The 25,868-nt window shown below is 35.4% G+C and overlaps 1 protein-coding gene across 4 annotated transcripts in view; it reads left to right on the forward strand.

The window, feature by feature from the left end:
- The window catches only part of SOX6 (SRY-box 6), a 375,776-nt gene that overhangs the window by 52,798 nt on the left and 297,110 nt on the right, over nt 1-25,868 (forward strand). For all 4 annotated transcript variants that reach the window (XM_017809700.1, XM_017809785.1, XM_017809710.1 and 1 more), the window contains one exon: nt 4,285-4,355. The gene's annotated coding sequence lies outside the window, so the exon portion shown is untranslated. The remainder of the gene's footprint in view (nt 1-4,284; nt 4,356-25,868) is intronic.

Raw genomic sequence — 25,868 nt, forward strand, 5'->3', positions numbered from 1 at the left:
GATATTTAGAAATCCAGTTCAAAGGTTCTCATCATAATCAGACTGATGCCTCCTTAACTTCTATGATTGTGGCTAGGGGCTTACAGGTCATTAATATTGCTTTAATTGTGAAATTTGGCACATTTCAGGGTATGAAATTGCTATATGATTCAGGCCCTAAATATATAGCTTCATTTCTGTATTATTCCTTTTTCTTATTTCACATCATGCTATAATTCTGAAAATAGCTTTTTAACAGTTTTTGTATGATACATATTTTAGTTCCAGCAGCCCACAATGATAGGCCACATTCTCAAATGATATAACATGATGCCATGCTTTTTACTAAATAACTACTTCCATTTTTTACTTGCGGGCTTCCTTCATGCTCACTGGTGACTGTGCAGAGAAAATACAGACTACCTGTAAAGGCTCTGTCTTAGAAGAATCAGAATATTTTAATTAAAGATTTTTTAAAACGAGTAAATTTTTTCCTGCTTTCCAAAAGTGGTGAAATTTTTTGTTCTGAAAACTAGGACCTATTGGAATTATTAAGAGCTGACTGGGTGAAAAGAGGACAATTTGATAACTGACATTTGGCTATTTATGGAATTTTCTTTGGTTCATAACACGTAGGGTAAAAAAGATCCTCCTGTCATTTAGTGATGTCCATAATTTGTTTTATGTCCAGTGTTCTCTTGGTGTCAATATGGGCTTGCAAGACAAGCAAAAGCTTAGCTTTTTGAAAATTGAGTTATTTTGAAAGAATCTGTTAAATTGTTGGATGATTGTACATTATTCTTAGGCAGGTCAACGAGAAATGTTTACCTTTATTAACTTCTCTGTTAAATCAGGCCTGTGACTTTCCTGTATTTGCAGAAATGCCCTTGGTCTTATTTCATATTAGCTGACGTTAGGGCACCTTTTCTGTTCAGAAACAAACCGACCCCAAACGAACAAACAGTCAAACCTATGAAAACTGCTATGATGACTGCTTTTGAGCAAACCTTTTCATTTGAAATGTAACCTTTTTATGTTTTTCTAAAATGGATTTTTTTAGGCAAACAAGGTGATAATGAACCTTTGCTGTTTTCATTGAAAGTGGGTTGCCTGAACCCTTAGGTCCTTCTTTAAATCCCTATCTTGATATTTTCTTGGTTCCATGGTGTTGGCAGTTTTTGTTGTTTGGGTATTTCATTGTGCTTTCCGAGGATTGATGAGGTCCATCCTATATTGCCTCTGTTTTTGACTCAGTTCCCCTCCTTGCAGCCATGCTTTAGCTTGTAGGTTGAAATGTTATTTAGTACTAGAGCACTGGAGTCACTGGTACACTGGTTTTGGTACATTGGTACACTGGTTTTTTGTCTGCCATTAAATATGTTGGCATTTTCACAGAATGAAACAAAAGGTCAGCTATAGAACAGGGAAAATAAAACATAACCTTTTTTTCTTTTTTTGGTTACTTCATAATATGCATAGATTTAAGTATGAAATATCTTTTAGCAAAGGTATCTGAAATCAAAGCATAAGTTGCTCTTAACAGCTTTATTTTTCCACTTTCATAGTGGACTGTAAGAGCAAGTCTTTGATAAGGATGGCAGCAACTTTGCAAACATGCAGAAATTGCAGGTATTCAGAATGTTTTGAGAACATCTCAACTGCAAAATATCTGAGTGAAGTTTCCGGTGGGACTTGTACCAATTAAATCATTGGAATACTTTAAAGACAACTTTGTTCTTGCATATGTTTATGCAATGATTATTCACCTTTGTAGTCACCTGGAGTTCAACTCAAGACAGCTAAAGTGAAAACATAAATAGTTTAAGCTGATAGAATAAGGGTTAGGTTTTTCTTCCCAAAATCAATGGGAGCTGGCCTCATAGACACTTTTAAACCATGACAAAAGTCTTTTCTTGATAAAAGAGGTATAAAAATCTACATGGAGCAACTATTGACCTGTACAATGTTAGTCCTTGGTCTATTTTATTTAGGTAATAAATCTATATTTAATTATACTATTTTTATAGGATACACCAGATAGAAATGTTATAATAAAATTTTGGTGTTAATATTTGATGGACAGAAAGTTTTCTACATAGATAAGAAAATAGGAATTTTTTTTTTTAGTTCAAGAAAAATCACTTGGAGAATTAAAAAAAAAGTGATGGAGGCTATAGAATGTAGGACTACAGGTGTAAAAGAGGAAAAATAGTTAGCAACTACTTCATCTGATTAAATCACATGGTTTATTTTTGTGTGTTTGTGTGTTAGTTATATTGTCTATCTTTTGAGCAGGTAACTGTACAAGGTAAAAACAAGTCAAGATGGTAAGAAATAGGTATCATTTTCTTCCATACAAACCCCAGGTACCTCATACTTGAATTTTCACTGTGAATAACTATTTCTGGCTGATTAGACTGTTTTTCAGCATTTTACTTGTACTCTGGTTGTGTTGGTGGACTATTGGCTATTACTGAACACTTACTTGATTGCACTATTTTATTAAATTTACTAAGGGAAAGTGGTTGAAGGAAAACTGCAGTTGATTCACAGTTCTGAGGTGTTATCTGAGCAACAAGCCTTCATTCCCTCAGGATCAGTGGGTTATGGTCAGCCCTGTTCTGCCTTCTCCCTCACTTGCACTGTCACTGTGAGAATCAAAGCTTCACATACATATTATTCTGTAGGATTTTTTACCAAACTGAACTTTTTTCCTGTTAGATTACCAGAGTGCTAAAGCTAAGTTTAAAATTTTGTGTGTTTAGCCTTTCCCCCTAATTGCTTGCCCAGAATAAAGGTTTGGTGCTTTGTTGCTAAATTCTCTACATGAGGTGGTGTGCATTAAAGTGTATTTATACCCTTTCAGATTAATTAAACTGTGACCTTATGAACCACTGTCCTTGTTTAATTGGTGGCTCCAAAGCACATTAATGGCATAAATCAGTTGATAATGAGATTCAGACTTGCTTTTAAAATATATAATAACACTGCATTGATATAGCAAATGAGATTTGTTGACTCTCTGTTGGTATTACAGGAGAGAAGACACAATTAAATGTGTACTTTCAGGATGGGGGAGGGCTTGGCTGGAATGAATAATATGCACTTCAGGGTGGGTGTATGAAATAAGGAGGATATTCTGCATCAAGATAAGTTTGGTATTCTCTCCTTGTCTCTAGGCACTGTGCAGTACTGGCTGGTGCACTTTAGGATACAGAAATGTTGTGGGAAGGTGTTTCTTAAAGATTACTGGGGGCTAACAAAAATGATGATTTCATCTTAAATATAGTTACATGTTTTTAAACTGAGCTTACACCCACTGTTTTATGAACTGCAAATTAATCAGATAGCTCCCAGAGAACAAAAAGGTTTTGACCTAAACTAGTTGCCCAGGCTCCATTACTATTTTCAGTTTAATGTTACCCATATCCATCCTCACATTTTGGAAAGAAAACAAGGGCTGTGCAACAAAGTTTCTTTGTTTTCCTAAGAACTAAAAATGTGCTGTATGTAGACCAAACAATAAAAATAAACTACTGAACTACCTTCTAATGCATGGGGGTTCTGGAGAGAGGAAACCATGGATATTTAGAGGCATAAAGTGAGTCATTGTGCTAGTTAAAGAATTTTATAAGGCAAGCTCTGTGGGTTTGAGTTGCATCTGTTACCTTTCCAACTAGAACTGAGGGGTATGCAGGAAAAAGAATGTTGGATTTAATCATGCCTTATAGTGACTGCATTGTACTTAAGCTAAGCTTCTAACCAGGATCTAGACCATAGGAGAACAAAATTGTTAGTCTTTCTTTTTGTATAAATTTTGCCTTAGATGGGTTCCAGTTAAATGTGTCTAAACAATAATTTTACACCAGGCACGCTGCAAACTGCTGTTAATAAAATATTTACAAAAAAAAAAGTAACAAATGGTCTGTAACACTGGGGAAAAAAAACAAAACAACCAACAAAAACCACCAAGCAAAACCCCCAATAAACAAAAAAACCTCCCTCACAGCTATTTTCCTTATTAAAAGATAACCATGCTTGTATTTATGACAGTTCTTAGAAGCTGTAATGGACTGGGTTGCTATGGTGTGAGATGCAGAACAATGAAATAATTGTTTCTTTTGGTATTGGCTTCCTGGAAACAAATTCTGTGTAAATTACTTGGCTGAAAGCGTGACAACAGTCTTGTGTTCTGTTTTATTCTGTTCATGGTGAAAAATCATAACTATTTTATAATAACAAAAAAGTAACATCAGTTCAGGGCTCTCTTTTGTTTCAACCTTTTTTTCCCTTTTATATTTTCAGATCAGTTTCATGAATTCAAAAGCAACTTACCAGTGATTTCTGGGAGCTGGGGCTGATTTTCTTGTGTATTTGTAAGTATTTATTAATTTCCCTGTTATGTGTGTCTTTCTTTTGACATGGGGAATGGAAGCTATTTTAAAATGTCACTGTCCTCTCACAGTTTTAATGTGTTCTTTTAGTAAGAATTTTACCTAGCTACTTATAAACTTAGGTAGGTTTTTTGCTTCCAACTTACGCTTCACTTATTCAGAAGGGCTACAAATGCTGAATTAACTGTGACTATGCCCATTATTTCAAGCTTTACTTTGGTTTTCATTGTAAAAAAATAATGAGAGAACAGTGTTTCTTACAGTTAAACATCAGTTGTGGCACTTGCTGATGACACCAGTGCATGATGCTGCTGTAATGAAAATCATTTCTAGAAAAGAACTGGGGCTGTGATTCAAGACTGACAGGACTTTTAGAGGACAGGCTGCATGGGTTTATTGAGGAAGAACTAGTATGACCAGTATCTCCAGAACTAGGAATATATTTTTATATGCCTTGGTGAAAGCTGACTTTTTTGGTTGCAGAAAAACAGCTGAGACTGTGGTCATTTAGGCCATAGCTCGAGAACAGGTTTCAGAGTATGCCCAGGTTAAAATACAGCAAATGGGACTACACCTAAATGCTTTGAGAAAGGGAAAGGTAGAGGAGAGGATCTGGGAGGAAGATAGTTATTTATGCAACAAATAGAAAGCTTTCAGAATTGCTGTTTTGGATAGTCCTCAGCCTTAGTCAAGTATAATAAGGAAAATCTAATGGGACTTAGACTTGGCATGATATAAATTACTGCAATACCTCTTGTATGATGTAGTATAAATGAAACCAATCTATGCAGCTTGTTCTCTTAAGTCACAAATATAGTTTATGAATAAATATTTATTCAATCATTTGTGGAAAAAGATATTCACAAAACAACATTCATGAGAGAAAAAATATGGCTTGTCTCCTCTCAATATGGAAATGTGTTCAATTTGTACTAACCCATCCTCTTTACAAATGTTCATTTTCACATATGGTTTTGCTATTATATTTGCACTTTACTTCATTTACAGGTCAGCATTTTTTTAATGAGCATTGTCAGTCATATATAAAGAAAATATTATCAAATAAAAGAAACAATTTAAAAACAAGTATCACCATTGAAAAATATTTCTGAGATGGCAGTTGTAAGTCCTTCTGGTTTTGCTACTGCATTTTTTTTTCAAGCAATCAGTTTCTTTGCTTCATTTTTCTCTTCTGTAAATGGAAATAGTAATATATCAGTCTATACAAACAGTACCTCTTTATACCTCAGTGTGCAGTACACTTTCCAAGCAAAGCAGTGGAATAAATTCAATGGTAGTTTCATGTAGAACTTTTTGCGTACCAGGCTAATTGGGTGAGAAGTTGTAAGTAATGTTTAGTTCATGTTCATGTAGTATTATGAACATAAAAAGGGCTTTAGTAATTATATTGTGGACTGCTGGTCTGAGTCCTGCTCTCCTTGGCCGACATCAACAAAAAGCTGTGGTAAACAAAAGTGACATAAGAAAGCACTTTGAAAACAATGTTTGTGTTTAGTTCAATCAAATAAGTACTTAAACTTTCATGAGATGTATGGACTGTTATTGTCACAAAACTGCATGCTGGCTTTTGCAGAAAAGTTGTTAGTGCATTGAGACTCCTAACAGTATTATGGCCATGAGAGCTGGAACATGGTTCAGCAGCCTGAGCAATGCAGCTGAGTAAATGGCTGTATGAAATGACTGTACAAAATGAACCTCAGTCTCGGCTGTGATAGCTGTCTTCTGCAACTCAGACTTCAATTACATTGACATGACTATCTGGAGAAGCTAACACTGTGCTGACTGTTCTTCTCTGCTTAGAGGACTTATTTTAGTGTTTAGCACTGTGTATGTAGAAACATATGCAAACCTCGAGTCCACATAAAGTGAAAATAAAATAAAATATAGGATGTGCAACTGATGGATTCAGCCCTCTGCTTCCTCACATACTGAAAACAGGACTGAAGTATGTATTTTACGGTAATACACGTTTAGATCTTCTTAAATCATCTTTTTTTTACCTCTCCAAGCTAAAAAGATATTCTGTAGGTAAATACATGAGTTAGACAGATACAGACTCTTACAATTCAGTAACAGGAATATGTACAGTGTCATAAATTAGACTAATAAAATAGACTAATAAGACAGGTGGTGACCTCAGGTATCTTTCAATTTAAAGTCTTGATTTCTACAAATACTTATGCCTGTGAGGTGACCATGGAAGCTGATGGAATCGGGATAAGGACCTGAGGCTGAACAAGTAGGCCGTAAGCAAAGGAGAAGATGGAAGCTTTGGGGCTTGGTGTGGAAGAAAAAAAGTTTTAAGAAGATTCAGTTCTAAGCAGCATTTAAAAAATGCTAATGAGAATTGTATACCTTTTTCATGTTATGCTATAATATTTGGGCATGTTTTTATAGTGTGTTTGTTTGATCTATACTCCAAAGGGAAGGAGTGCAGATCAGTGCTGGGAAGATTGATCTTTGTAACTGTGCACATTTTTTATATGGTAATACAGCAAGTCAGCTAAATAATGCTATAGGTCTATACCAAAGCTATTTCAACCAGGGGCTATAATAACTTTTTCCTCAAATTTTTGAAAGTTTTCTCATAAATGCGTTCTGCTGTAACATGTAATTACTTGGATCATCCAGTTCAGACAATTTTGGGATTTTTTTTGGTCATATTTGGCTAGTTTTGTTCAGGAGAAAACAGGATTGATGATTCATACAAAAGTGACTTTCATGGAAATTGTGACATTTGTGCTATTGTTTTATACCCACAGAGTAATTGTCTTAACTAAAGGTTACCTTTTTTCCTTCAAGAATGTCATCTTAACATGGTTTAATTTATTTAATTGTTCTACTCAAGTAGGTTTGTTCTGCAGTAGTTATTTAAAGATACAGACAGAGCAAAATAAATGTCCTCTAATAACACAACATTTAAACCCAATTTTGCTTGTACATCAGCAGTTAGATATACCTTTTTACTAGCAGTTCAGTTTCTGTGTAAACATTTTATTGTGACTTGACTACAATGTGAAAACACTGACAAAGGGAGGAAAAAAAACCCCTGGAATGAAGGGTATTAAAGCACATGAAACTTAAGTGTTTTGAGAGACCAGCTCTGCAGTGAAAAACCTGTATTGAAAATATGGTGAAAATAATATAACTGGATTTGGGAATAAAATCAAATTTCTTTAAAAACAAACAGCAGGATTTTTTTTTTCTAAGAAGGTTTGAAAACAAAAATAGAAACACTTAATGGGCACACACACACATGCACGCACATTATAACACAACAAAACTGACATTGTGGGTAGGGTAAACTTCATTTTTTCAAATACTTATTCCAATCACCATATCAGTAAGAGTATGCTTTGCTTCAAACACAATATTTATTACTTTTTCCCCAATCTTATTTTTAAGGCAATTTTTATACTTTGTTTAATTTGGACTGTTTAATTTATACCGTTGAGCATTTGGTCAAATAGATTTGTATTTTGTATTTATACTGGCTTATTTAAAAAGAGAAAATTATTTAATTGTGAATATTTATGGCATAAAATCAAAGAAAGCACAGCTTATTTTATAAATGGTGAATATAAAATCGATTTCTACTGTAACACTATCTTGATGTTCTTATGCAAAGCTTGTACTTCAGTAGCACACCAATTTTCTAATAAGAAACAAAGTTCCAGTATATAACATGTGGTTATAAATAAATATAAAAGAGGGCACCTGCCTTGAAGAGTTTTCTTGTCTGAGAAAACTTTACTACATACACATACTTTAGATGCTCTTAAAAGAGAGTAAGTTGAGTAGAAACAAAATGGGAGGGGGGAAAGCATTTCTGTGAACTCAGCTGGTGCCCAAGCACATCTGCCAGTGTGGACCTGATAGATGCATAGTTACATCTATTCAGAGCTTTATTGTTGTACGTGAAGAGAGGAAGGTGTGGGAAAAAATGACTGAAGGAGAGAGAAAGGTGCCTGGGCCACTCATCTGCTAAGAACAGGGCAGAACTGTAATCAAAGCTATGAAAAGGTCCATTTGTTTTTCAGCACCTGAAATTCTCTCTCCCCATCCTGTACTCATAGCTGGGATGTCTGATGGACTCCTTTGTGTGATTTTTAACTAAAGCTGTGTGGTTGTGGGAGGTAACCTAGGGACTTCTAGTTCTAGTAGAGGGAGTGGCTGTTGCAAGATGTTGGCACAGAAACACGTTCCTATCTGAGTTCCCGTTTACCTTCTGTGTGCAGCAGACATTATTTTGGCTGCTTCTCTATTGACCATACAGGCTGTTTCTTGGTAGTAAGTAAATAAATTAATACATACACAGAGTGCTCGTATTGTAGAAGCATTGTATTCATTTTAGACAGTTTTTCTAATGATAAACAAATAGTACACAAACTATTTCTAGGATTTTGATATTTAATGTAGCACAGAAATCTCCTTCAATTCTCCGTGAAGAATGAAATGTATGGCACAAGAGAAAATAGACAAAATAGACAATTTTCATTCATATAAACCCAAAGGGTTTCACTCTATAAGACTCTTCATCTGTTACTGAAATGGGGACACCACTATGGGCGAGAGCACTACCCAACCAGCTTCTGACGCATTACACGAAGACAGGGGACACAGATGTGATCTTTGCTAACTTTTTGATGAAGTTGAAACGTTTAGTGAGGCTGCTGCTAGAAATGCTTTTTTTTCAAAGAATTTTTATGCTTTCTGTATGAGTGAGGGCCTTCTTGCTTTACTGCTGCTCCATATGTGTGCTGGCTGAGGTCCGTGTAATGCACTAGATCCATCTGCTGTCTAAAAACTTCTTTGCAAAAGTACTAAGCAATGAAATGGAAATCCTCATCCAAACAATTTTATATACTGTTGAAGTTGCAAGCAATGCCTGGGAGAGAGGAATAGGAAATATTTGTGTTAAGAAGCCCAATTAAAAACGTGGAAGCAAAGTATTCATACAGGTCCATACCTGGATAGTTTTTCAGCAAGGGATTTGCATTTGCAGAGCCAAACTACTTTTAGAAGAAATGTTTGTTCATCACAAACCCAAAGCTTCAGGTAATTAAATAACTACAATGCAGTATCTTAGGAAGGCTGTAAAGAGAATTTTCTTTAAGCCACACTGTGAGTAGTAAATTATATAGAGTATTTCTCATTTTACGTAAATAACACAAAGAATGTCTTATCCTATAGTATGGATGAACAATACCAGCAGTTGATGTCAGCATTAACTTTTCAAATCGTATTACTTAAACGGGCGAGGGTTATAAAGTGTCCACAGACAGCTTCATTTTCTCTCTGTCATCCTATTGCACATATACCAATGACTGTTTGATTCATTTATTGACATAAAACAGAATTGCTTAGAACTAACCGCTCATTCATCATAATCACAGTTACAAGAGAGTGCAGGGTAAGAGGTTAACTGCTTGCTAGATGTATCAAGATCTTCAGTATATACCAAAGCCTGACTTGATAGAAATCTGATAATGGTCTGTTGAAGGTAAAACATAAGTGTTAATAGCTAAATAAAAAAAAATTGATAAAGACTGTGCTGTAAAACGCTCACATTTATAAAGTTAATTAAAAAGCGCTGATCAAAGTGAATCCTCTATTAAAAATGTTACTTTAAGATATTAAAGATGAGATAAAGCATAAAGGTCAGTTTTAAAAATAAGTGCATATTTTTTTAAAATTAATTTTCCATCAATTATTTTTTTTCTTTTTGGCACTGATTTCATTAATAATTAAAATATAAATAATGTGAAAATGTTCATTTTTTACTTTTAGTAATTTAAGTTCGTGCACAGTGATGATGAATTGATATTTTTGGATATGTACATTAACAAGATGTTGAACAAAATCAATTCTGTTCTTAATACATGTGTGTGATGGATTCAGTACTGTGCACATAAAATATTCAAAGGCTACACTTAATTGTGTAAATACCATATTATCTTTATGGGTTTATTAGAGATTACTGTATAATCCTAGCTCTGAAACTTGGTCTCAAAGATGCTTCCTGCAGGATCCAAAAAGCCCCAGGGAGTAATTAATCCAATTCTCCAATGCTAAAACAAAACAGATTACATGAATTTTTGAAGTTTCACCTCTCACTTCTGCCTTTCCCAATGAAGCAGTTTATACAGTGTAAGTCTTCATTCAAAGTTCTTATTTTCAGGGGCTGTGACACATGGTTGGGCAGAACTGAAGTACTGTAGGGCATCAGAGTGAAGATGGATGAGTAGCTAGAAAACTGTCTGTGGAATTCCTACTTCTTTAGTACATCTTTTCTACTGAAACGATTGAGTAGTAGGATATATAACACTTCTAAAGAATTGCCCAGTCACTGATACAACACTGAACTACAGTTAGATCTGCTCAAGTCCTCAGAGCAAAGCTCAGGAATCTGAAGCCAAGCTTAGCATGGTGAAAGTGAAGTAAAAATTTCACTCCCCAAAACCTCATAACTAACTACCTAAATCTTGAGAGGTGTTCCTACAGCAGACACAACGGATCAGAGATGTGGTTAACTTTGGAGTGTGTGATAATACTCCCTGATCCTATTTCAGCAAAAGTTTTATGAGCATCAAATCAGGCACCCTTTTCATTTCAGAGACAAGTAAAAATGTTCCAGAATTTATTTGGTTTACTAAAAAAATCTGTGATGTCTGTTGAACTCACTTTTATTTCTCCTGTATTTCTGAGATATATTTTAGACTTGAGCACTCTACCTTAATAGAACATGCACTATTGATTTATTTAAGGATATGACATGTTCTTTCTTTTTATGTCTTTAGGGTTTGTTTGTACTATTGATGTTGTATTTCATAGTTTCATTTTTTCCAAGGGATTATAATTTATGTGAAATCTAGCAGTGAAATTAAATAGCTGAAATTATTCTTTCTAAGATGCAATATTCTGTATTTGTCAACACAAGCTTTCGTGTCACTTTGCTGCTTCTTTACACAGTATTTTTAAAGGATGGTTAGAAAGTCTTAATTTTATGGAACATTTCCTCCTCCAAATCAGGATACAGATTTTAATGTAAATTTTTGAAAAGCCATTTACCCTAAAATCATACTGAATCTTCTCCATGCCCCATATCCACTAAAGATCAGTTATTAGAACTCTTGTCCTATCTTGCTTGGGCAACTTTTTGTCATTGCTGGTTATTGGCCTTTTTAATTGTTTATATATTAAGGTAGCATCCCACCCTAGCAAATAGTCCATAGACTTCCTTACTATGTTCATTAAAGCCTGACAGTATCTGGGTTGTTAAGAATTTGAAGGGGTTTGAAAGGAATCTTTTGCCCAAAGATTTGTTTGGTACAAATTGAGGTATATTCACTCACCTCTGAAATACCAGATACTGGTTGCTGTCCACTCCAAGATTTTTCTGATCTAGTGTGGGAACCTAATATGTTCTTAAATTTTCAGATCTTGAAATATTATAAAGGAACAAACAAACTGCATTTCTGATCCTTTGCAGCCCCATTCCTACACAATCAGAGCTGGGAGGTGACTGCTACCACCATGTCTGTGTATAACTTTTTTGATAGTTACTTGTCTTTTTAATCTCTTGTTAAAGATATTTTTTGTGGACATAACTGTAACTTTCAGAGAATGGTGAGGGGAGCATAACCACACACGAAAATGATCTTTTTTTGCTGTATTCCTCTAAATAGTTGCAAGACCTGTATAATCTTACTCCAGATTCCAGATTTGTACATGAGATACCATACACATATCCTCTTTGTAGGTCAACTTGAATAATTATATATTATTTTAAATATATATATTATTTTCAATATTATATATTGAAAAATAACAATTTCTCTTCCTGTAATTTTTAAACTGAATTTATACATTCTGATTGCCACTGTTTTCATTATAGATTAGTTTCATATTGTGCATTATTGAGCAGTAAGCTGTAGCAATAATCAATGTTATGTTCTGCTTAAAGCATTTAGACAAAGTTCATGCATTCAAAGACAGCTGTATTTTTAAGATCACACAGGTTCTTGTACTTTACCTCAGAAACATGCTAACCTAGACCTTTTTTTTTTTCTCCCCTCTCTTTTTAACTCTGGTGATTTGCTTTTGTGAGTGAATAAACTCCTCCATTCTTCCAAAGCAGCCATCCCTTTGAGATGTCTGTTGTTTATGGTTTTTTTCTCACCCACCCACCTGCCATTAACTATTTGGTTACCACTTGAAATACTTCATCATCGAGATTCAGACCCATTGTCCCGTGGCCATTGTTGCCTAGCAGAACACCCATGCTTGCTTTCTACACAAACACACACACAAATTAATAACTGAGTGGAACTCCTCCTCCTCTGTGCTCCAGAAGGAGCTGCTCCAAAAAGAAGCCATTTATAGTATCAATAAGCTGCTTCTCCAAACCATGTACAGATGTGTTATTCAACCAGTTAATATTGGGGTAGTTAAAATCACCCATTATTATTTTTCTGGCAGATTTTGCCACTTCATTAATATCTTTCAACATACTGAGTTGCTTGGCTGTTCCTTCTTTTACATGGCTTATATCATATCATGCCATCACAGCATATTCTGTAGTTTTGAGTTAATTGCCCAATTAACAGTGGTATTCATGAAGTGCTAGGAAAATTCCACAACTAATGATTTGGACAATTTCAAAATAGGTTGGTATTTCATAGTTTAAAATGTCAAACATGCCAATAGCTGCAAGCTTAAGACTGTACAGGCTTAGAACCCAATAGCTCAAAAATTCTGTATCTCAAAAATCAGAATTCAGCCCTCAGAAACATGTTTCCCAGACCCCAGTATTTCCATGTCGGGAAGTTCTGCACTACCTAGATTTCTTCTTAGACCAGTGAGGTGAGAGAATGAAACAGGACCTCCTTAGCTTCTCTGTATTTTGTGAAAATATGGAATAAATACTGTAACCTGGCCCCAGATGTTGTTTATGGCAGCATTGTGGAAGCTGCTTAATAATGACTGTGTGTATGCTTACCAGACTCAAGAAAATGAAGATATGAGTGGTTGGAAGGTTGTAGGATTTGCTACAGGCCTTTGTACTTTTCTTTCCTGTTGCCTGGATTAGGTAGGGATATTAACAATGCGTAGTTAGCTTTGATGGGTCATTGTTCCCAGATGCAACTGAGAGTTGCCAATAGACTCTCTAGGCAGAGATCTGATTTTTTTTTGTTTTGTCTCACCAGCTGCCACGCAGAGATGCCAGGGGATACACTGCCTACCCTTTCTGCCTTTTCTCTGTACCATTCTCTGTGCCATTTATGAGTTGTAGGACTGAGATCATGCCATGAACTTAGTCTACAGACTCTGGGGAAGGGTTGGGGCTGTAAAATAATTTCATTGTCACCACCCAAGAAAGTAATCATTTTCACTCTTGAAATTCAGGGTCAGAAGCATGGGTACGATAAAGGAGACAGGCCACCTCCTCAGAGCTAAAGGATCACAGACTCAGGGGTCATTTCTTGCATTTTACATGGAATCATAGAAAACCATGAGTTGGAAGGGATCCACAAGGATCATTGAGGCAAATCACACAAATATCACACCATGTGCCTCAGAACGTTGTCCAGATGCTTCTTGAGCTTGGGCAGGTTTGGGGACATGACCACTTCCCTGGGGAGCCTGTTCCAGTGCATGATCACCCTCTAGGTGAAGAACCTTTTCCTAATATCTAACCTAAACTTCCCCTGACTCTATTGGAGCATTTTGAATTTCCCTACTTATCCAGTCTATTCAGACTGTATTGGTGATGCAAACTGCTCAGAGGTATATGCAGATGTTATTAAGGCCTTAATTCAGCAAGGTGCTTTAAGTACTTTGAGGTACTTCATTGCAATGGAGAGGGCTTTGCAGGAGTTGAAATCCTGTGAATACTGAGATATTTGCTGGCATTGTATTGATTATGGATGCTGGATAGCTGTTTTTAAAAATTAAATTACTGACATACTATGTTGTTTAGATCTTCCTTTTAGTCCTTCTTGGAGTTGTGGCAGATTCTTTAGGGTGTTATAATTTACATTTTATAACAAAAATATAGTGAATTACTTTATTTCTCTTGGCAACTCAGCAAACTATCATTAACATTTTTCTTCAGTATTCTGTTTAGAGTTTTCTAAACTGAACAGTATAGTGGCAACAGCTCATTTTTAGATGCTGCTACAGTTCTTTCACATCTTTATAGTGCTGCAGTAAAGCTGAATTTACTAGCTACCTTGAAAGCAGAGTAAAGCAGCATTCGAATCTACATTAAAGTGATTCAATACTCTTTAGAGAAAAGCCTTCTTAACATGAGATCAGATACAAACAGTATGTGTTTTGGGGGTCGTTTTACAAGGATTGCCAATAAACTTGAATGCTACCAACAACAGCTGCTTTTGAAATATTGTTCTGCCCAGCCCAATGAAATTTAAGGGAATTTTCTTTGCTTTGTAAGCACATGTGATTGACATTAGCATTCAGGGGAGCTGCACCTGCAAATGGAAGGGAGGCTAAATCCTGGAGACTAATGGTTTAAATTGGTAAAGATGGGAGGGATCAACTTCCATGCACTTGTTTCTCCTTGAGAGTTGGTGCCAACCTCCAGTCCCTTGGGTAAGTACCACGCTGATATATTTTTCCTAAACGTTTTTCTTGGTGGCCATTCAGTTTCTTTTCAGTTTGGGTGTAGAGAGAAGATGTTTGTTTTCATAAGTGTTCATGAGCTAAGAAAATGCAAACCCTTCAAGGTCATTCAGTGTTTGTATCCAGTCAGGTTGACCTGTAATAAGCCCAGTGGTTAATGTTCCTGGTTTTATGTGTCTGAGCAGCTCACTTCATTTCCTTTCTTAATCTTTGATTATACTATAATCTTAAAATGGATGGCAAAGTCTGGTGCCCAAAAGAGGGATTAGCCACAAATGTCTGTAACACTGATTTCAATTATTACAATTATAGATGCAGTAGTGATAGTAGTAGTAACAACTGCTACTACCTGTAGTACAGTTCAGTAGGTGAAATTTTAAACTATTGAGATCTTAATAACTGTAAAGCTACCCACAACCAATAGGAAATGTCTTAGTGCTTTCAAAGGGTACAGGTTTCTGCATGTTCTAATTTATACAGAAGTTATACATGTTTCTTACCTTTTTACCATTTTTAATGAATTTGCACCAAAGGCTTATTTTCAGATTAACCTTCAGGTGCAAAAATAACCTTTTGGCCAGTCATAATTTTAGAGGATTCTGCATCTATATAGCTACGAAAAAAACCATTTTTTAATTTTTTTTTTTGTGTAAGATATAGTCATACATTTCCCATGTAGCAAAATAAAATATTTAGTGTTCATCAAAGAAACACTTTCACTACTTTGAATGAAGCAATTCAATATTATTTCTTTTAAAATGTGACAGGTTTTAAAAATTTTTTTAAGTCAGATTTAGTAAGTTACTTACACTGTAGCCTTAATGAATTTTGAGACTATGACCAGTGAATGCCAACATCAAACAAAAAATGTTAGAAATAAGATTAAACTCTCTTTTAAAAATGTTTGTCTCTGAATCAATTAAAATTTTTGTTTTATTCCAAAGTGGGAACTATAAAATTAAGTGAACACTGAAAGAAGTTCCTTCTGCTGTTAATTAGTTGCACTAATTCTACAAACTGAAAAACAGCAGGGTTGAAAAAACTGATTGTACTTTCATTGTTAATATAATAACTATGTTACCATGAATGACCATAGTGATAAATGCAGTATTACATACTGAACAGAATGGGAGAGGATAATTTTTGCATTTAAGAAGAAAATGGGCAATTGAAAGTTGACTTGTTAAATTAAAATAGAATGGTGACTGAACATGGGTATAAGTAGTATGATTTAAGTTCCAAGATCTAGTAATATTGTGTGCTTTATCCAGCTGCAAACTAAAAATTTATCTTGAGGAAAATATGTTAAACTTTGTCAACAATGAATATGTAAACTATAATGTTTGAACATTTTGTAAGCTGGTGTTTAACCTTCAAGTAAGGAGTTCCTAAATAATTGGCTAGAGCCATTAAAACAGGTATTTTTACCCTCCCAGTAATGCATATGAAAAGGCACTGAAATGTGTCATAAATATGCACTTCTGTCTAGGGAAGTGATACTACTAGAAGGAGAAGTTTTAGCCTTTAGCTCTTTGCATGGAAAACTCGATTATTTAGCTGAGTCAAACTTGCTTTCGAATTTCTCTGCCAAATTTGACCAGCTTAAAGATCTCTCGGGTGGTGTTGCAAAAGTCTGTTTGCAAAACCACTTTCTAAGCCTAATAGATAATTCTCAAAGAGGTCTTGAATTCTGCTACCCTAAAGTGTTCTTTCTTTCTTTCTTCAAAGATGTAAAATTACAATTTTTGGTATTTTGGTGAGTGAAAGGGAGAAGTTATCTGATATTAGGGAAAACAGCACAGTTTTGTTTGCTTGTGTTTTTTTTTTTTTTTTTTTTTTTTAAGAAAGAAAATATGTCTATCACCAGAACAGTCTTGTGGAATAGTCTCTTAATAGTGTTTAAAGCCAGTACATTTGAAACAACAGTTCTAAAAACAGAGAGAAAATAAAGAAAAGGATGATTCCTAATTGCAGCTATTTACTGGACAGTTTTTCTGTTTTGCTATCAAGATTCTAAAAAACCAAAGAGTTTACAAACTTTAAACTCTAAAGGTGATCCCAGACATATCCTGTTCTTGGTTAAAGGTTCTGCTATATCGCTGCTAGGACAAAAAAGTGAAGTGCCTCTCCACCAGCTGCAGAGAAAGAAGGTGATTTGAATGTTAATGAAGGACAGAAGTTTCATAGTAACAGAAAAACAGAGGCTCTATAGATAAGAGAATATTTTCCCAGGACGTCTCAGTCTGCAGTTGTTGTAACCGGAGGAAGTAATATTACTAAGGAAGTATTTAAATGTCTTTAACAGATATTAGATGATGAAGTGGAGTAGTCATTATATTCCTATCCAAGCTCCAGTGCATGAGAGGTCTATTGAAATACAGTCTTTTGAGAATATCCACTTAGTCCTGTTTCTAGACTCCCAGACCTGTTTGGGCATCCTATTAATCTGCAGAGTTCCAAACACAAAAGATTTCTCAGAGAAGTTACTGAAGTTTCTGTTTAATATGACAATAAAGATCGTAAGGTTCAATGTCTTTATAAATTTATATACCCACACTCCCCTCCTGCCCCTCTGCCCCAGATGGAAAAAATCCCTGATTCAACAGCACTGAAATTCTTTCGTGATATTTGCACATTAGGTTTTTAACATCTCTTGTACCTGACAATCCCCTTGAATTGTTCATAGCTCTCAATGCAAAAATAAGAATTCTTTTGTACTTCTGCTTTCTCTTTAGTTCTGATCGTTCATTGTTTTATGAGCCCCATGACACAATCCACTTTTTTAAATTGTCTGATCTATTCACAAACACAAACTGGCATTCAAGGCCTTCCTTGTTATTCCTGTAAAAAAAAAAAGTAAAAAAACCCCAAACCCTGTGTTTTTTTTCTTTTAGAGTTTGAGTCAACCTATTATACTTCAAGGTATTCAAACAAGAGAATGGTTTGGATTGGAAGGGACCTTAAAGATCATCTAGTTCCAACCCTCTGCTGTGAGCAGGGACAGCTTTCACTAGACCAGGCAGTTCTGAGCCCTATCCAGTCTGGCCATGAACACTTCCAGGGATGGACCATCCACAGCTTCTCTAGGCAAACTGTTGCAGTGTCTCACCCACCTCATGGTGGAATTTCTTCTTAACATCTAATTTACATCTCTCCTTAAGTTTAAAGCCATTTCCCTTTGTCCTATCACTACATGCCTCTGTAAATGGGCCCTCGTCATCTTTCTTGTAGCACCCATTTAGGTACTGGAAGGCTGCTCTGAGGTCTCTGTGTAATGTTTGGTGATTACTAAAAGCACTCAGTGTCCTCAGCAGTTATTTTCTAATGTTAAATAGTTTTGTTTTTTAAAGCAAATTAACAGAAAAGTAGCAATGGCTTCACAATAGTACCACTGAATTGCTCAAATCCTGAGACCTTCAGAGATGGGCAGTGAGCCTATAAAGGTAGAGCATTTGTCATTCTGATGGATGACTTTTCCTGCCCATAAAATAAGGGAAGTAATCCGTCCTCATTCTGCTTAGTTCTCTCTAAGCAGAGACATATATTTGGTTGCCAAACTCTCCTTTCCATTCTTCAGCTAATCCCACGGAAAAATGGAAATATGTTGAAAAGCCCGTGACACATGGTGGATGACTAGTTCTTTGCTCCCAGAGCACTCATATGTAGTGCTTGACAACCCTATGCTTTTTCTTGCTCCTATTTAGTATCTTGATGGAATTGCTGTGGGATCCATTAAGATTAAATTTCTGCCATACGTAGGAGATGTGTGGCTTTCTGGAATGATAAAACCCAATTCTGGCTCTCTGAATACCCAGTAGAGAGTAAAGACCAACTGGCTTCAGCTAAAACTGAGTAACATGCAACAAGGGATGTCCCTCCAAAACATCTTTCTCTGTTGCTCTCTGTTGAATATATCTCACATTTACCTGATAGATTTCTGATAAATATGAGTAATACTCAGTTTGCAAGACAAAATAGGGAGCTCTAAAGTTGAGTGTTATTTCAAAATGTTGATTTGTGGAGGAAAATGAAACAACAAATTTTCTTTTCCCCATGGAATTTGTTTTTTTTTTTTTTCCCCTCACACCTCCACCTTGTAATTTTTTCTGTGTGAGATGACTCTCTGAAAAGCACTAATGTAACAGACCATAAGCTATTTAACTTTCTTGTTAACTATCTTTGGGTACCTACTGTTGCCATCTTCACCATGATATCTGAGTATCTTCCAAAAATTTTTATTACTTTGGAACAATGTTAACTTTAAAAGAAGGAGGGAAATGATAGTTTTACTCACAGTTCCCAGTCAGGAATGGAAACTCATATATAGGGTTTTGAGAATCCTCTCTTGTATCTTATTTTGATGCTGGTCAAAGATGCAGACGTTACAAGTTAGTTTCTTTTTTATTCTTTTTTTCTTTGTTTGGTGGAGGTTATTGGTTGTTTTTTTTTTTTGTTGTTTTTGTTTTTCTTTCTTATCAGGATACATCTGTATTGGACAAACAGGCAGCTGCTGTGGTGCAGTTTGGTATTACCAGTACAAGTAGAATTAGTTTAATTTGCCTAGTCTAAATTTTGCTTTATACCTCTAAACTATATTAAAGTGACTTTTGTGTAGTCACCCTTTCCATCTCACAAAATTGTAAAATGTTAGTGGTGTCATGGGGTAGAATATGCAGATACTCCTTCTTTTTCCTGTTTTTATACTTACGCGGGGAGATGCTTAAGGTTAATTTCAGATGGATATTAGAAGCTAAGTGAGAAAGTAACGTGAAGAGTTCTGGAAGCTTAGACATGTCATCCTGCTTCTTATCTTTAAATATAACGCAGTCTGTTGTCATGAGCTAATAATGTCAAATATCATCTGAGCATTCTTTGGACTATTTGTCTCCACGTGCTAATGGCACATGCACGTATTTCTGTCCATGTTTTAGTGGTATGGACTGGACTTATTCCTGTGTTGACATTGCTTCCATCAATCCTGAATGAAAACCAGCTCTGCCAGCAGAAGAATTTTATTTTTTATACGTTCCATGCGTTAGTATGAGGATGACTTAAAAGGCCATTCCTTAATTCCTTCCAGCTAAGGTTTCTTCTCTTATTCTATATTAGTGTGAAGTTGTCTAGCTACAGAAACCCACTACAGAGGCAATTAATTTAAAACTGTTTTGCATCTTTGATTTGTTCTGTCAAGTGGTATTGGATGCACAAAAGTCAGGAAGCCAGAATGTTCTCTGGTACAACCTTTAGCAATGCTTCTGTGCAATTACTGAGGTAGGAAAACAACGGAAAGGGTAATAATTCTCGATGCTTGTTTTCTTACAATAGAAGGTATGTGTGTAAATCAGATATGGACTATAAATCAGAGTTATTTTCATTAATTCTCTAGTTAATGCTTTGTTCATATTTACATCTTGGAAAGATCTGATTTTGGAGAACAGCTGAGTAGGAGGATTCTTCTCTGTAGTCAGCTCTGACTGATAGCTTTGAAGTGATCTCCTTTTCTGTCTGCGAAAACACATCATTCTACAGTAGATGGGATTTGCTGGACATGCTCTTGAAGAAACGGACAAGTTAGCTACATTTTCCACTGGCAAATCTCCAGGGAAAAATATTTGTTATAGTTCTTGTATATCTTTGCGCTTCATGTGCATGCTTTAATTTTTGTGTCTTAGTAACCTGCTTACAGGGTAGAAGTAGCTGCACAGTTAAAAGGGGTCTCAGCTTTTGACCACAGAAGTATATTATTCCAGAGCACTTCTAAAGTATTTGAAGACTTAATAACCACAGTTTCAATTTCAAAATACCAGTTTCACTGTGCATATCTAGGATTCAGATACCTGCTTCAGACAAACTTGACAATAGACCCTGCCAGGACTCTCTGTGACCAGCAATTTCTACCAGAAATCTCAGCAGATTTCTGTCAGAGTTTTACTTTTGGTTTGGCAAAAGTTTGAAGATGGCACGGTAGCTGTAAGTTTGTTTGTGGAATGCTGGAGTATCTGAAAAATTCCACTCTGTTTAATTCAGGAGTCTAAATCCTTCTGCAAGTTTATAATAGTGATATTTCTAAGTGTCCAAGTCACTTGTTTTAAAACTCGAGTGACTATTTTTGTTTGTTGATACATTCGAAATTTTTCTTTAGGATCTTTTAAAATTCTTTACAATTTCTGTTGAAAACAGGATGAACAGAGCTTTGCTAGCTGCCTAATTAAATGTTTAATCAGCTAACTGTACTTTTTGTGTAGTCTTTCTGAAGCCCAGTGCTTCAGTAAAGATCAGATGGCTCTTTAAAAATCCATTTGTGCAATGATTCGATTTCCTCCTTTTAACTGTTTTGAGTACAGCTTCAGTGTGCTATGGTGACAGGGAGAGGGGTGGAGCTGCCTCACCCTCTGAGCAAATATCTGAATCCAGGAAATGTAATCCTTGGTAGTAAGCCCTTGGTAATAAGTCCTTCCCTTATGGGAAGGGAACAAAAGTGTTCTGGAAGATAATAAAGTTAGGGAAAACTAATATATTCTTCCATTTTTGAAAGATGAAGAATTACCTTTTTGATAGGTTGTTACTTTAAACTCTGAGCTGGGTGGCAAGCTGCCACCTGTTTGTTTGTCATGTCCTGTGGTGTGCTCTTAAAACCTTTGGGATATTAGTTTCTGACAATTTTATGTGCTACTCTGTACTATCGCACCTAAACACTAAGTCTCTTTCAGTAGAATGAATGCGTATGACAGAGAAGCACAAAAAATACATTGAAAAAGTGAACTGGATAATGAAATTCATTGTGTTTAGAAAATATTCTAATAAGTAAGAACATCAGATATGTGTTTGCCATCTGCTATTAAATATTGACCTACTGTGATATTTTTTTCATTGAATATCAAAGATGGGAAAACACCTACCACCTACCTTGTGCCACTGCCATGGATTTGCCATTGACTTGCATTTATTGACTCAAGCAAAGCCATTTTATTTGACTGAATTTATTTTTTGACTTCTTGAAGAAAATGAAACATTTTATCGTGCGTACTTCCAGGATGTGAAGAAAACTTGTTTTAGTTCATACTTTGTTACTTCTAGTTTGTTCTGCAGTATACGGACATTTTTACATCAGGAGTGTGTTCAGAGCAATATGTAATTGACCCAGACTGGAACAGGGGAGCACGCATATCCTAGCATTTTGGAAGTTGAGTGTAAAACACCAAAAAACTATTCCTTCTTCACAGTTCAGTTATGTACAAATAACGTTTACTACATTTTAGTAACTTTATGCCTTTACACCACTGCAATCTGCTAAATTACAAAGCCAGAGCATGGTTAATGAAATGAGGAGTATCTTTTGAAGGAAGGCCAGAGAGCTTGGCAGACAACACTAAAATACATAGGTAGAGCTGGTTAGCAAATAAGAGGAACTGTTCTAAGAATTGATTGTCACATTGCATAGCCAAGTTTGTCTGTTTTTTCTAAAATAAAGATACTTTCAAACATATCACTCAAGTAGTTGTATATGAAAAGCTTAAATGCAATTAGAAAACAGAACAGGAAGACCGATTTTATGGATGCAAGGCAGGTCTGGCCCTAAATGACATATTGAGTTTCATCTTTAATAAATCAAATGAGGCTTGTAGTCCTAAAGCAGGGTATACTATCCTGGAGCATGACTCTGCACAGAATAAGAAGGAATTGGCAGTCTTGGTCTTCTAAATGATATGCTTATGTGCATCAGCCTAACTGAAGTTTGATAATTAACTTATGCTAAAGTGTTATAGTGAATCAGTAAGAAGTCAACTATTCAAAGCATATGCTCTGCTATAGAACTCTAAATTAAGGCATTGTACTTCTGTTGACACACGCTCAGAAAAGATGAACATATATTAGTGACCTGAGGTTAATACCTATCATGAGCAACTCGTGTTGTGTGGACTTTTTTGGTTCTTGTTTTCCTTGATTTTTATTGGATAGACCTTTCATATTTTGAGGTTTTGGTGTAAGAATTGAAAGGACACAGCCAGAACAAGGAAACGGATCCTTATCTAAATTTTAAAAATAAGAACCAAGTGGTTTAAAAGTAGCCAGCCACCTCAGGTGAGTCCACAGGAGTCACTATGCAGCAGATTATGAAAGTTCTACAAATGACATAAGCATACGGATAGTTCATTAGTTTCAGTTTCAGCATCCTGCACAAAGCACAGAACATCTGGATGAGTGATCTGATTTTCTTTTGCCCTGCAAAATCATAGAGTCCAGCTTGGCTTTCTGATGCAGACTAAGCTAGGTGGATGATGCATAGATGGTCTTAAGAGGAAAAATGAACACTTGAAAAACCTAGCAGATATTTTGACACACTCTTGGAGCTGATAAGAATAATCATAAATTTAAATGTTACCTTGCCTTGTACAGAAAGCGGACTTAATAAATGGCTTTGAATTTCTCATGATTTACTGATCATCCTGCTTTACTAAGACAATCAAGGTTTTTGGGTGGGGGAATTGGAAGGAATAGGACTATGAAGGATGCTATAAGGCTACTGATGGAGTGTCATATAATTTTACTAGTTGCATAACTGCTTTTAACTACGAAATTCTCTCTGATTAAAATAACAATCGAGCTTGTAATTTTTCTGAACAGCTGCTGCTACAGGGGGTCATTACCTTGGAGAGCTTTGAAATAATCGTACTCCTAATACGTGAGTTATGTAGTCTCATGTTTTACAGCAATGCACAAAGTTTAAAGTCTATAGTAGAATGTTATTTGAAAGCTGTCAAACCATGTTAAAAAAGACTGCATCGTCAAAGGCCCTTGTGGCCAGGATTCAACATGTAGCCTTGTCTTACTCATTATAAAATGCATGTTTATAAAGTTCCACAGAGCATCCAATTCCCAATTCACTTATATCAGCAAGACTTAACTTGCTCATTAATCTAAATTCTTTTGCAACTTTAATCTACATGTTTAATTAATCATAAAATGAGGCGGTAAGTAATTTCAGCAATGTGTGGCTTGTTATCAGATGCATTTAATCACTCTTCTGTGAGCTCATTTGGAAACACCTGAAGATGTCGAGAGCAGTTTGAATAAGCATAAATTATTCTTTGTCAGTGTACTTCACTCAACTAATAAGACATTAATTTAAAAGGCACTGTTCGTCATTTTTAGATCTTCACCAATATTTTTAGCTTGGCAGTATAAATCTAATTGTACATACTGTATGATTCCCAACATAGTGCCCAACATTGAAAAGGGTAAGAGTTATATTGAATTCATTTTTCTTATTTACATGTAATTATATCATGTAATCGTAATTTTAATGAGGATTAACCATAGGTATCAAATCTGTTAACTATTCAAATGTTTTTGGAATAAGCTGCTAATTACTTGAAATGCTAAAGAATATTAGATGGTACAAAGAGTTATAGATTCTGTTTTTTCTTTATAGATAATAGCTCTTGTCATATTTGGAACACTTGTCACATAGTAACTTGCTATAGATATGTCTAAGTAGCTCAAATGTAGGTAAGATTAGCTTTTTAAAATACAGAAACAAAGCCTGCAATATTGCTGGGCACATTACATGAATAGCTGCTCTTTGATATACTTAGGCAGGATTACGTTGAATGGAAGACAATATTCCCACTTTTCCTAGTCACTTAACTATTATGTAGTCGGGGATGGCATTCTAAAAAAAATTAAAAAAAAGACATGACCTCAGAGCATGAGCATGTATTTCAAAGGAACTGAGTAAATTACAAATCTCTTCATGTCAAGAAAATGGGAATAAAAATCACATTATACTGAATGTCATCACCTGTCTTCCTATACTGTGAGAGAGGATGACATTCCATAAGAATAATTATTTCACTGGAAACAAATTTATTTGCTTGCCATGGAGCGTCTCAGTTAATCTTGCATTTGAACAGTGGACCACATTCAATAGTTGTCTGGTATGTTCCAGTATGGATCAAAACAGGAAAGGGGAGGATATACCGTTTTCCCATGAAGTACAAATCACTTCCCCACATTTTTTTTTTCTTCTCTATTTAATGTCTGTGAATGAACTCTTGTTTTCTCTGACAGTGCAGTGCTCTAATAAGAATAATGTTGCTGTAAGTGCCCTGCCATGTTAAAGTTGCCGCACCATTTATACTATAGCAATAAATTGTGGCAGTTGATCCTTTCCCCCTGCTGTCTACGTGCTCCTTTCTGCTACAGTTTAGTTTTTATTTTTATTCAGCCACCTTTTGCAGATGGAACTGATTGTTTGTTTCTAGAGCACTAGGAGTTTGAGAACAGTAAACCTTTTGCAGCATCCTAAACCTATCACTAGGCTGGACAGTTTAACAACATTTTATGAAACCACAAAAAAACTATGTACAGATTACATTTAGGGTCTGACTAAAACACATAGAAACAAGGAAATATGAGCTTTTTCTAGGCCTTACTCCATGTAAACATTTATTCCGACTTATTTACTCTATAGACCGTAATGAATCCTTCACATGTGTTACTTGGCTCATTTTTGTCTGCAAAATGTCTTTTGAAACATCTGTGGTCAAGTTTCAAGATAAAAAAAAAAGACTCAGTTCAGTAAACTGAAAAATAACAAGTTCAATTTTTCTGTAATTGCTCCTAAGTTAGAGAGTGTTATCAATGCTTAACCGTAAATATTTCAGTGTGTGTAGATGGAGGGTTTTCAGCAGTCTTGCAACCTGTTGCTGTGTCCATAGTTTGAACCATCGTTACCTGTGTTCAAGTAGATAATTTTTTCTTGTGGATAACCCAAGATGATGACTCATTTCTTCTTTTTTTTTTTTTTTTTTTTAAATTTTCTTATAT

The sequence above is a fragment of the Lepidothrix coronata genome, unplaced genomic scaffold, assembly GCF_001604755.1.
Source record: "Lepidothrix coronata isolate B3197 unplaced genomic scaffold, Lepidothrix_coronata-1.0 Scaffold1, whole genome shotgun sequence".
In the NCBI taxonomy this organism is placed as follows: domain Eukaryota; kingdom Metazoa; phylum Chordata; class Aves; order Passeriformes; family Pipridae; genus Lepidothrix; species Lepidothrix coronata.